This window comes from Passer domesticus, chromosome 6, assembly GCF_036417665.1.
Source record: "Passer domesticus isolate bPasDom1 chromosome 6, bPasDom1.hap1, whole genome shotgun sequence".
Lineage (NCBI taxonomy): Eukaryota > Metazoa > Chordata > Aves > Passeriformes > Passeridae > Passer > Passer domesticus.
The window spans coordinates 18,897,158-18,911,211 of record NC_087479.1 but is presented as its reverse complement, the minus strand read 5'-3'; the positions used below and the strand labels follow the sequence as shown (position 1 = coordinate 18,911,211).

Below are 14,054 nucleotides of genomic sequence, written 5' to 3'. Positions count from 1 at the left end.
GGTAAAAGTCCGAAAATGTAAAAACATTTTATATTTAGTCTATACCAGTGCAGATTCAATCGCATGTACGGGGAAATTATTTCTTAATTTCTGTCTATAACAACTGCATGCACAGCAGCTTTTTTTTAACTTGGATTTTTTTGACAATTAATTCCCTGTGAGAATAGTTTAACTGGTGATAACATCAATGGGAATGGCATTGTTGTCAAGGGATCAGGAGCTTACAGTCTCATTTTATGTCTGAAGGGGTATGAGCAGTCTCAAGTTACAGTTTAACTGTAGTTATGGACTGTATAGATTCAGTTTTTAAGCATGAGTTCAGGCCATCACTAATTTTTCCAGCACCATCATTGTTACATGGGATTCTTGGACTACCATGTAGAACATGACACAGTTCCCCACACTGTAATGATAAATATTATCATAGGTGCTAAGATTTAAAAGACATTTCAGGTATGTTTTGGGTTTGATGTGGTTTCCTCTTCTAACACTCCATTTATAGCCCAGATCATATTAGAAATACTGGCCATTGAAATCAAAGAAACAAATACAATGATTATGCCTTTTAAAGGAGGGAACTCAGAGTGGTACTGTGCTCTCCTCTTCATGAAAAACAGCCGAGCGATTCCAGACCCCCGGCAATGGATCTTTAAGTAAGACTGAGTGCCAGGGAGAGATGGTAAAGGTGCCTGCCACCTTGCATGAGGTAACAGGCACCTCTGCCACCTCTTTATAACTAGTTTCTTGATTGGTACTGAAGTAGGAAAAAGCAAAATTATATTTGCCATCTTTACTTTAGGATTTTGACATACACAAAGAAATAATTAACTTCTATTGTAGTCATTCTTTGAATAACAAGAAAATTTCTGCCAGTTTCTCACTTGCACTGTTAAAACCAGTAACACTCTGGCATTAAAGAATCACAGAATCACTGAATATTCTGAGCTGGAAAGGGACTCATAAGGATCAGTGAAGCCCAACTCCTGCATGGGAGTCCAAAGAATCATACCATGTGACTGAGAACATTATCCAAAGGCTTTTTAAGCTTTGTCAGTCTTGGTGACCAGACCATTTTCTGGGAAACCTGTTCCAATGTCCAGGCGCCATCTGGGTGAAGATATCTTTTGGGTATCTTCTGGGTAAAAATACCTTTTCCTGATATCCAAACTAAACCTTCCTCCAACACAAGTTCAGCCCATTCCCTCACATCCTGTCACTGGTCACCAAAGAGAGGAGATCAGTGCCAGCCCCTCCTCTTCCCCTCACCAGGAAGTTGTAACTGCAGTGGGGTCTCCTCTTCTCCAGGCTGAACAGACCAAGTGACCTCAGCTGCTCCTTGTGAGGCTTCCCCTCTGAAGCCTTCCTCATTGTTCTCCTCTGAGTGCTCTAACAGTTCAATGTTTTTCTTATATTGTGGTGCCCAAAACTGCCCCCAGGACTTGAGGTGAGGCTGCCCCGGTGCAGAGCAGAGGGGGACAATCCCCTCCCTTGCCTGGCTGGCGGTGCTGTGTCTGGTGTCTGTCCCCCAGGACACCCTTGGCCCTCCTGGCTTCCAGGACACTGCAGACCCATGTTCACCCTTCCATTGATCAGGTCCACCAGGTCCCTTTCTGCAGTGCTGCTCTCCAGCCTCTCCCTCCCAGCCTGTCCTACATCCAGGGTGCCCCATTTCAGGTGCAGAATCTGTCACTTGTCTTTCTTAAGCTTTATACAGTTGGCAATCACCCAGACATCTGATTTGTTAAAATCTCTTTGCAGGGGCCTCTCTTTAAGAAAGTCAGCAGCTCCTCCTAATTTTATATCATCTACAAAATTGCTTAGTGTCCCTTTGAGTCCTGCATTCAATTTGTTAATGAAGATATTGAAGAGAGCTGGGCTGAGGATGGGGGCCTGCAGAACCCCACTAATGCCTGGATGACAGCAGCACCCATTCAGTGCCACCCTTTGCACCCGGCCCATGAGTCACTTGCTCACCCATCGCATGATGGTTTTGGGCAGCTGAAGCTGGACATTTTTTCCAGGAAGATATAATGAGAAACTATATCAAAATTTTTGCTGAAATTCAAGAGTGCATCCACTGGCTTCCCTTGATCAGCTAGGTGGGTTACCTTGTCACAAAAGGAAATCAGGTTTGATAAGCAGGACTTTCCCCTCATGAAGCCATTCTGACTAATGACCGTGTTGTCTTTCAGGCATTTTTCAATACCCCCCAGAATAATCTTCTCCATAACTTTACCAGGCACTGAGGTGAGACTAACAGGCCTGTAAAAATTAAACCCATCTGAGTTTTTCCTCTGCTGTGCCACTATGACTCAGAAGTCAACCCCCAAAATATTTCATGGAATCAGAGAGAAAGATTTAGACTGCAGTTTGAAAGAAATGTAAATATAATTCTTCATTATCTTTATTCACACAAAATTATCTGTTTATAATGAGATAACAAAAATAGGGACAGAACAATGAAGAAAAAGTAACAAGATAGAAATATCCTTTGAATTTCTAGGGAAATTCCCTTCCCTTCCCTTCCCTTCCCTTCCCTTCCCTTCCCTTCCCTTCCCTTCCCTTCCCTTCCCTTCCCTTCCCTTCCCTTCCCTTCCCTTCCCTTCCCTTCCCTTCCCTTCCCTTCCCTTCCCTTCCCTTCCCTTCCCTTCCCTTCCCTTCCCTTCCCTTCCCTTCCCTTCCCTTCCCTTCCCTTCCCTTCCCTTCCCTTCCCTTCCCTTCCCTTCCCTTCCCTTCCCTTCCCTTCCCTTCCCTTCCCTTCCCTTCCCTTCCCTTGCCTTCCCTTCCCTTCCCTTCCCTTCCCTTCCCTTCCCTTCCCTTCCCTTCCCTTCCCTTTTAGGTCATAACAGAATTCTCACACTTCTCCTGTACATTCTTTTTCCTCCTAAGAAAGCTGCAATTCATAAAATTTAGTATCACTCCAGAAATTGTTAGGACAAATAGCAGATGTCATAAAATCTTGAGAGTATATGTCAGTGGATTGGTGAGAATCCAAGTAGCTATAGGGAAGGATTTTCCTGCCTAAGGAGAAGATGGTATAAGGAGTTGTGCGACATGAGGTCCAGCATGTTGGTGGGCAGCTACACTTCAAAGGAAGGAAGCTTGAATCAAATAAGGCAAAGACCCACTTGCTTCTTAAATGAACTGACAAAAATGTATCTTGCCTTGAAGATCACCTTAAACAGTTTTCCTAATTTTTTTTAATGTACTGCATTCATACCACTTGCATGTTACTTTTATGAAACACAAGTGATAAACCTGTTTTATTGCTCTTCAGAGATACTTTTGTGTCCAATTAATTTGGTACCACACTTTGTTCTAATTAGCCTGGAAATCTGCATCATAGTTAATTACACTGTACACCATTCGAGAGCCTGGAAATAACTAAATATGTTTTCATTACTCAACTGGCCTGGAAAAAGTATATACATTTCAAGCACTAGTCCTGAAATGCACTTTCAGATGCTGGCAGTCGGTTACAACACAACTTTCAAAAAATCCTGAATATATTGTTGGAAATACACAGCAACAGTCAGAACAATGAGCCATATGAAGTAATGTAAAATTTACTCTTTTCTTAAAGAAACCATGTATCCCTGTGGAACACCAAAGAAAAAACCCAAGAGACTGTGTGAAAAATATAAATTTAATAGCTATGAAATATACTTAACATAAAAAATAGTATATAAGAAGTGAAGTTAATTGGAACTACAAATACAGAAAACTTTGAAAATCAAACCAGCTGTTTTTTTTCAGATTCATCCAGTAATTACAATCCAACAGTTTCACTACAAAAAAGTGCACTGTGATATCTGAACAGGAGATTATCTCTGTTAAACAACTTTATTTTTGATAGTCCTGCCCTAAATGTCCTCTAACTCAGCTGGAGTTTTATTTTCACCAAAGGCCTGTGTCTACAAAGGATTAGGTGACTAAACAATGGGGACAGAGGTTCCCTTGCAGGGAGCATTCAGACAGCCAGAGCCCTCACAGCAGCACATTAAAAGGCAATCAGAGAGGCTGGAACCACTCAGTGTTCCCCAGCTCAGCAATCACTGGATAATAATTAGCCAAGAGGGAGACTCTGTGGTCAGGAACATGCCAGAAATGTCACTCACACCTATGTCCCAGTGGCATGTACCTGCCATATCTCACCTCCAGCCCTGAGCATCCTCCCTGGGGAGAAAATCAGTTTGCTGCTTTCTCTGAATCACAGAAAGGATAAGGTTGGGAGGGACCATGGTAGGGTCACCTGGTCCAACCACACTTTCTTTACACTGAGGTGGGCAGATTTCTTGTTTTACTTTAAAGATAACCCACAGAACCAGGTCATCACTATGGAAGTGTAAGTTTTCAGTTTGGACAGCCAGGTCTGTCCTGAATTGCCTGAGATGTATGCCTATGACCTCCTCAGTTGGTCTGTTCACCTCTACTGTAGGTACACCAAGCATTGGACACTTTGAGAGCACCTCTTGCAGAATGTTCACTCTTTTATATGAAATCTGAATTGAACAACAAAGAGCTTTTTGCAAATCAACCCTTAGATCTGTGGAGGTGCTGATAGTTCCATTTTGGAAAAAAAAATTCAATGTATAACAGATCTTCCAGACTCCAAACCCTCCAGGAAGGTAAATTTTAACAAGGGTGACATAAGGGAATGAAAATTTCTGTGGTTGGTTAAACTTTTAAAGAGTTGTAATTTACAGAGTGTGGAAAAAAAACCACAATAGAAATCAGAAATGTAAGTAGCAAAATCAACAGCAAAACTTAATTATTATGAAAATGGTAAAATGAGATTTTTTTTGCATTGTGGTGATGTTTTGCCCTCTCAAAATGAAATTTTGCAAAATGCACCCCATATATAAGAAATGTAGTTTTGGAAGAATCATTAATTTCAGCCAAATATGATCCCCTCAAGATTTCTTTGACCTGGACTATTTCTTAGCTCTTTCTAGAGAATCATTCTGAATAGACATAAAATTTATGTTTAAGCCTGCATTTTGTCAGAGCATTTAGAAAGGTTTTCAGATGAAACAGAGAACTAGAAGAAAAGCTCTTTCTTCGTATGAACTTCAAACTAGCTTTTAGAACCTATTCTCTCCAATGGTTTGGGAAACCAGGAGATATGCTTACTGTGAGCATCAGCAGGGAATAGTTTGCTTCAGCTTGCCTTTACAAATTAAGCAAATCAAACAACAAAAAAATTGTTGCTCATGGATTTGCAAATTTGAAATAACCCATTCCTTTTTGAAGCTAACTCAAATGAAATTTAAGCACCTTATAAAATATTTTTCTATTTAAAAATGTTATTTGTATGATTTGACTTTTTCTCATGACTTGACAGTTATATTAAACAAAGAGAAATTTAAACCTGAAACAAATATGCCTTCATTGTTGTAATTTAAACTTCAACCAGTAACAAATTCAAATGTCAACAATGAAATGTATTCAACCTAAAACAATATCAAGATTAGAAGAGGCATTTTTTTTCTTTTCATTATGTTAATTAAAATTTCTAAACATGATTGTTTCAAATTATTGACTTATACAAATTAAACATGTTTTTACTTAATTGAAGCCATTCATGAGCCACCAAACTCTTTTTCGAAACTATGCAAAGAGGCAAAAAAGTTGTCAGTAAATTTTTGTTTCTATTTTACAGCAATAAGAGTGAAGCTGTGTAAAAGCCTCCTGAACCAAACCAAGCAAGTTTTGGTTAGGAAGTGAAAGCAAAGTAGTCATGCCTTAAGGATGATACCTTTAGCTGTAAATATTTTGTTTACTTCTGCAGTTGAAGTGCACATCTGCGGTGAATAGGTGCATAATGCCCAGAATCTGACTGAAAAGCCCACTGAACCCATTAACATTCTTTTCATTGACCTCAAAGGGTCAATGCAGTCTGATGACCTAATCTGTTGATATGCAACTGTGTTTACTTTCACATGTCCATTTATAGCTATGGGAACATGCAACAGATTGTACAGAAGCTGCTTTACTTTTACATGGAATATGTAGCCGTTCATTTATATGCACTGGATATATAATGGCTGTTATTTCTCTGCCCATTGATATATAACAGAATTTATAGAAAAAAATAGAGATGATAGTATCATTATTGTAGAGTTTCTATATGAATAATGATGGTGTGATTTATGATAGTGAAACCATAAATGTGGTATTCGGTGATTTCCTCTTAAAACTATAACTTAACTTGACAGCAATGCTAGATGAGCTAGGTATAATAAAAATCACCCCACTGCATTTGTTTCTATTATATTATATTTTAAAAATCCTCCATGTGACAAGAAAAATAAAAGGCTATCAGGTTCTAATTGCTCCTGCACTGAAGGCACTTAACAAAAACTGCAACTTCCTGACCCAGTCCAGTAATGTCAAGCACAGCTGATTGGCAACTTTACTGAATGTCCATATTTCCCTTAATGAAAGGAAAATGAGGGCAAGCTGAACATCATATGAATACATTCTAGTCCAGCAGCTCTATGCAAAGTTGAAAATTTCAGGAAGGAGAGATTCATACTTTGACCTCAGGCCACAGGACAGAATTCTTTACCCACCTTGGAGTCCACAGAGAGTCCATGAAACAAAGGAAATTTCTGACACAAAGTTCTAGGTAAACAACAAAACTTTAACACTTCAACAACCTTAAAAGAGTATTTTTCAACACTTATTTCACTCTTAAAAGTAAATAACAAGCACATAAAATTCCATCTATTTTTTTCTCTGTGTGAGGATTAGGCTAACAGACTTTTCACTGTTTGCTGGGAGACTGAATAAAGTGTTATTGATTTCAAGCAGTTTGGAGGATGAGAGGCTGCTGAACTGAAGACTCTGCAACAGCAGAAGGTAGTGTTGGTGTTGTGACAAGTAATACAGTAGCAGCAATTTAATGGAGCATTTCCTTCTGTACATTAGTTAAAAATTAATTTAGAACCTGGGAGCCTGATTCTAATTTCAAGAAAATCAATGTTTAAACACCCACTGAATTGTACAAGTGAGAGATAAACTTCCAAATTATTGACTACTGCTGCTTATGTCATCTGTTTGCAGTTCAGGTGTCTGGTTTCTTAAGGGATTTTAGCAAGACTCAAAGTCTTTCCTTATCTCAAACACTGAGCAAACTCAGACAGACTCAGACATAATCTGTACCACAGAAGGACCAGTCTGACAAGCCAAGGCGATGCATTACTCCCATGACATTCTGGATTTTAGAACACACGGAATTACACTAAATAGCTGACGCTTCACCTTTGCTCTCCCAGCTGTTCAGAGCAAGCAGATCCAGTTCCAACTCTGCTAGATCATCACTGCTCCTCCATACTATTAACAGAAGGATATCTTACCTAGACAAATAGCCATGGCTCCAACTTCTCAGCCATCTCTCAGTCTGCTGGTCTTTCAGGACCTCCTTATTTCAGCAGCATAATCACAGACATGATTGCTTAAGGCTAGGAAAAAATCAAGATTTTACAGGAAGAGGAAATATTTGTCATTGAAATGAAAGATAGTCCAGACTTCTGAGACAGAAAGGAAAAGGCTTCTTTTTTAAGAAAAAAGAAAAAAAAAACCCAGTTTCTGTGTAACACTTGTCTGCTTTTTCCAACTGCAGTTGGTTTAGCTTCAGAGAGTTTAACAAAATTGCTTCTCCTTAAGGGTGGATGGTCGTCACACCTATGTAACATCCCGATTTTCCAAACAATAGCATTAATATTACTATAAATATGAGCTATTGTAGCTAGGACTTTCTAGATGTAATGTGAAATCAAATTTGCAGAATAAGAACACCATCTTTAGAAGCAATAAAGTCCATTTTGTTCCTCACATGCTGAAGATTTGTCCTTTAATTTTTTTTCTTATTCAATTCCTTTTGGTGTGATATTAGGATTAGGTGTGTCCCAGTTTAATAGATCAGGGTAGTTCTGTATCAATCACCAGAAAAGGCAGGCTTACTCTTAGTAAGAATTTGAAGGAGATTGGCTAATTAGCTGCAAAGAGTGAGCACAAGAGAAAATTTCAGAGACAACCATAACAAAAATTCACTCACTTTGTTTTATTAAAATATACAACTTGTAAATTGTTCTTTTAGATGACTAGATCATGAAAGTTAGGTAAACTGACTGAAGCAAGGGGAAAAATAAAATAATCCTGAAGTAAAGTGTCACAAAAAAAAAAATGGGAAGGGATTCTCTAATTTTTTTCAGTGGAGTTGGTCCATAACTCATCATAAAATTTTAAACACCGTCTAATATAAAATAAGCCTAACTTTTGCATTATCTTATTCTGCCTGTTTTACTACTTTACCTGCTATATTTTTTGTGTTATTATATGTTTAAATATCCTCACCAGCAGTATGTTCTTACCTGTAATGACTACAAATAGATATGAATAGATGTGGGAAGAAAATGAGATTTTCTGTTTTGTAAATAGGTAGTTTGCTTTTTTCCTGTTTCTTTTTAACCTTAATTCACTGAAACCTGGCCAACATTTTTCTGACAATCAAAATATTTAGTTTTGCTAAATTTTGGATGTTTGTTCAGGTTTTTTGAACTCCAGAAAAAGGTAAATTTTTTGGGGTAGAACAAAACTTATGTGTAGTTTTTTGCTTTCAGGATTGATGAAGGGAAATGCAAGAAGAGTTCTTCCTCTACTGAGCATAGAAACACAGCAAAATATATTAAAGACCTACTTTCCTAGTACAATATAACTTCCTCTGATCTGAAGTTCAAGGTCTTCCTGAGTAACAGGTTTTAACTTCTATTTATTAGCCTTTCAAAGATTATTCTTCTTTGAGTCTGCTTAATGAGTTTTAAAATTTATGTAAATTTTTGGCATGGGCAAATACTTTAGCAACAAGTTGCACAGATTAATACTTTTTTTTTTATGTAGGAAAAACCCGAAACATGTTGTTTGGTTTGAGCCTACTATATGAAAACATAATTTGATTTCCACTGCTTCCTGTATTTAGAGAAGTAGTGAATAGTCATTGCATATAAACATGTCTTCCCCAGGCAAAAAATGCTGCTTCAGATCTCTGTAATTTCCCCCTTGTTTGTGTTTTTCTGTCTTGTATAATCTTAATCTATTTGTATGTACTTAATATAGAAACAATTTGTTTCCCTAATCAGCCTTCTCTCCTTTCAATGCACTTTGTCTTTTTACAATATCCCATTTTAGGTTAAAATCATCAGAAATTAATTAAATATTGAATCTATGGGCACTTAAACTACATGGTAATATGGTAATACAATTATGTTTTCCTTTTCATACTCAGTCCCTCTCCTAACACTTCCTAGCATTCAAATGATTTACATACATTTTTGGGGTTTTTTTAATATCAGAACATAACAAGATTAAATATGTCAAGACTTAAAAAAGACCTCCTTTACTTTCTTGGGAGGAGATGAGGGAAAAAAGTTTAACATAAAATATTTAAAATTTAAATCTACACGATTTCAAAGTAAAAACCCCCAATTTTGTCAAATTAGAATCTTGCTATAACTGAGCGATCTAAATAAACGCAAACAATAAATAAGTACTATATTTAGTTAATTTATTGAAAAGAGTTGAAAAACAACTGTCTAAAATGGCCTGTGCAGAATCCCTTCCTCACACTGGTATTTTCAGGCTCACTTTTTCCTATCAATATTGTATTTGGATATATTTTTCAGCAACTGTGAGGTGTTTAATTTCTTTTTGCCCTAACATAAGAAAGTGTTCAGTTCTCATAGGAAATTACTGTAAACAATAAACAAGAAAAAAACCTTTTGTGGACTCCAGTCTCCCATTTTGGAGAATGGAGCTAGATGAGTTAGCTGGTGCCAGCATTCCTGTCTCTGCTGGGATCAAACTATCTATCTCACTACCTGGCTCTCCAGAGTGCTTCCTTGGCTCCCACTCTGCCCTTCCCTACCATGGAATTTGCACCACCAGCCTGTGCACAAGGGAGCTTCATCCAGGATATCAAAGCTGCTCACATCACCCCCACACACAGACCAACCCTGCCTTCCTGGCCTCTCCACACCCAAAAGCAAGAAGGAAGCATTGGTCTTCTTGACTAATCATTAATATGACTCCTCTTTTTGAAATAACTGATACTTTTAAAAGGATTTTTTTCCTTCCAAGTCTCACTCTGAACACTCCGACTTTGTGAATCCTATTTGCATGAGTGATATTTGAAAAGAACTGCAAATCACCTTTCCATTCGTATTTGAACCACACATTTAGATGAATAGAATAAGATTTTTCAATTAAAAATAGAGAGAAATTAAGTAGGTGATACTCAAGGGTTTTATCAGATCTTCAGTGATCTGTAGAAAGTTAAATATTTGTTTTCCAAAGTAAATTCCACAGCACATTCATCACCAGTATTCAGCTCTATGAGATAAAATTTAGCTGTGGGAGCATAAGGCAGAAGTCAGGGCTCTGGCATGCCACTGAAAAATACAGGTGCTGAATCTCTTTATGACCTAGAATATGTCACTTAAGTCCTTCACCTACCAGATTTAAATAGACAACAATTACTGTTACCTCTATCAAAAAGAACTTGTAGAAGTCATGTTTTACCTGGCTAATATGAGGGTGTGTAAAGGAAATGGAGATGTACTATAGTTTTCTCTCAACCTCAGGATGTTTAGTCACGTATGGTGATGTGATATGACAGGGAGAGCAAATATGGTAAATGCTCATCTGCAATAGTTATTATGATTATTAGCTTATTACCTCTGCAGCAAGTAAAGAGCACATTTTAATGCAAGCTGAAGTGGGACTGACTGCAGTTTTGTTTTAACATAGTTGCACAAACTGAAATTGCTGGTAGATTCCAGCTGCTGAGGTGCTGATTGGGCTTGACAGCTGTTTCCCTGTTCCTTCCGCACATCACAGCCAGCATGCACACGCCTTTTTCCAATGAATGGGCCAGATACACCTACTTTGCTATCATCCCCTTGGAGAGGGTCTCTGCTGTTGCTGGCCACCTCAAGGAAGGACATTTGCTCACACACACACAGAGCTGCTGAAGAAAGGGTGTGTTTGAGTTCTGGGGAGACTGAAGTAGATATTTCCCTTGCACAGTCAGGGTTACCCAGTAAAGATGTTTTACCTCCGTGATCTTTCTGAGAGAGAAATCTCTAAAATAGGTGAATCAAGGTCTTAATGGAATAAGCTGGTTTTAGTTTGTGTTTATCCTAAAGCCTCAGCATGCTGTTGCAGCAGCATAAAAGGCTATAAAATTCAAATAGGTTATATTTACAGCCACTGTAAGGCCTCTTTACAGTGTGCAAGTGATAGAAACAAGAAGCAGGTATACCTGCAAAGTACTTTGAAGGGAGCCTTCTTTTTTAAATAGGAAAGCATCATAATCTTTCAACTCACTGTCTCAAAAAGGTTTTTTTCAGCCTTTTCCCCTTTGGTTGTGAGGAAAGGTTTGGCTGCAATCACTTTACACTTATGGCTGACAAGAATATATGGCACTGCCATGCATGTCAGTATCCTTACTAACCTGATGAGCATGCTGGGGAGGCTTGCTCTCGCCAGATCTTTCACCACCCCAAGGGTTGTCAAGCCTGTTGTCACTCACATGTTTTGGAGTGCAGCATATCCAGCATGGGGGTTGTGTATGTGGGAAGCTGAAAAGTCACAAGAAAAGGACATAAATTAGGAAAAGAAAGGGAAAAAAAAGAATATAAGGAGGCATTTCTGAATGGAAGTACACAATAAACTATGAACAATGATCCACAGTGTGCTAAAACTCTCTGGTAAAGGAATTGTAAATGCTGTTGTAATGAACAGTTATGCTTCAAGCATATCTCTAACTACCTTCGGCCAGATTTTACATTTTTGTTCAGTCATTAGTTCAAGTCTTGAAAGTGATATTATTTTTTTTTCCTTTACTTCAGATAAAGAATTGTGAATTTGGCCTTTTGTGTCTGTATGATTCATCCCAGCGGTGTCAAACAGAAATCTTTAATGTTTGGGTTTGATAACCTATTGTATACAAGTAATTTATCAAAAGTGTTATTAAATTAAAGGCCAGCTGATTACAAAAGATTTTTCTCTTTGATTTACCAAAAGTGACACAGTAACCAAACACACATACTCTGTTGTACGCAATTCATCTCTATGACAATTTTATCTTGAAAAAAGGAACAGAAAAGGGATAAATAGGTCAGACACTCTGAGCTCTACTTTCCCATCAAAAGTTAAACTGAAGTGTTGCATATGGAATGAAGAAGTGCTCATGCAAATCTCTGGCATGACAGACCTTAATCTCTTCTCATCAAAATCACTACAAATTAGAGGGCAGCCCAGGAAAGCCAGTACTCCAGTATCAAAGAGTACAGAAGAAAGCCACTCCCAGAGTCCTAGTTATGTAAAAGCAGGGTGCTATTTAGAAGCCTCGCCCTTAGAGGAAATCTGATATGTATAAATTAACTTTCTTAAGAGAAAAGAACCTTGATAACTCTGTCAAGGAGGGCTGTAGATCTGGATGTTGGAAATAGGAAGCAAGGGTGACTGAAACACCACAATGCAGTGGTTCACACTTCATGTTTAACCAAAGCTATTTTAAGTTTCTTAAACAAGGATAGAAGATTAGATTACATGCCCACAAATTGTTAGAAAGGCTACAGAAAAAATGTATAAAGTATCTGAAGTCTCTTAATTTACCAAGTCATTAAGGTACTAAGACTCTACTTACAGCCTCGATATTCAAGCTAAAACTCAGTCATGGATTCTCATTAATTACCACTGGAACTTGTTGTTTCATGGGTCCAGAGAACCAGAGCACTGAGTGTTCCCTACCAGTGGCATGCCTGTTTAACGCTTTGCAGAAGTTCTGCTACCCCAGTCTTCATTTAAAAGTTCCCGATACAGCCTTGGAAGAGAAATCAAGGAAAAAATAGCAAAATAAAAATAAATTAAATATGCAAACCCAGATTTTCTAAAATTAAGTGAAGATTATATATACTAAGATAATTTTCCTTCAGAAGATATGAAAGCGTGATCTTTCCCTTGCTGCCATTAAAGCCCACGGTCCACTGGGCTGAAAATATGCCACAAAGTGCCTGTAACCTAATTATTCTGTACCCGTGGTTTTATGTTGTCATTGATTTCAAGCAAGTCAATCCTTATTTCTGACCATATTGAGTTAAGAATTAGGGCCACTGGTGGTAAAACCTAACAGGTTTTGTCCAGTATTTCACTAATGAGCTGTTCCAAGGGAGAGAACTTGAAGGGAAATGAAAGAGAACACGGACTTGAGATATCTACATACAGCCAGGGAAGCAAAAGACCAGAGGGGTAAATTGGTAAAATTTCTTGGCTTGGAGGAGACAGAATGCAGTATGAGATCACATGACCCTCTCTCTGGGCAACAGGTATCTTCCTAGGAAATCTGTGACTATGCAAACATAGAACAGCAGCGAAAATCAGGTAACTTTCAGAAGTCATACTTTTTAATAGCTATAAAATCTTTCTCTACTGTACTTTTTGTGAGCTATAACCCACCACTTTTTTCAATCCCAGTTACAAAATTGTAGAGTTACTAAATGTTGAGTTAATGCTGAGCTAATATTGAATGGCTGACAACACAGATTATGAGGGTGATCCCTAGAAGACCTTCTCTGGGAGATAAGAGTAACCAGAGCTATTTAATAGGAAAATGAAGAAAGCAGGTGAAATAATTTATATAAATATGTTTTATATAATTCTCTCACTCTGCTGAGATGCTTGATAAGTTGATATTTTCTGCCTGTCTCTCTTTATCTATGCCACTGTGCCAAAAGGAGCAACATTAGTGTCTAATAGTTATATCCTCAAAGGTGCTAAGGCAATTTTCTTCTCTTTTGTACTTCAGAATATAGTCAGAGATAGAGGGGCAGAGTGGCTGATTCCTGAGCTTTGTTTAAAAGTAATATTCAGATCCCATTATTTTTTTTACTCATGGGCACAAAATAGAAAATCTTCTCTAGAGAAAAGATAGTGCAGAGATGGTTCTTTGGATATTACTTATAGCTCAGGAGTTCACCAGTGCTAGGAAG

General features: G+C 38.0%; 1 long non-coding RNA gene across 5 annotated transcripts in view; it reads right to left on the bottom strand.

Annotated features, from left to right (window-relative positions):
* The window catches only part of LOC135302772 (uncharacterized), a 115,195-nt gene that overhangs the window by 73,457 nt on the left and 27,684 nt on the right, over positions 1-14,054 (bottom strand). For 2 of the 5 annotated variants that reach the window (XR_010364320.1, XR_010364319.1), the window contains exons 3-4: positions 11,516-11,642; positions 7,362-7,466 (exon numbers count right to left, since the gene is read on the bottom strand). This is a non-coding gene — a long non-coding RNA (uncharacterized LOC135302772). The other 3 variants (XR_010364318.1, XR_010364316.1, XR_010364322.1) reach the window with 3 other exon arrangements.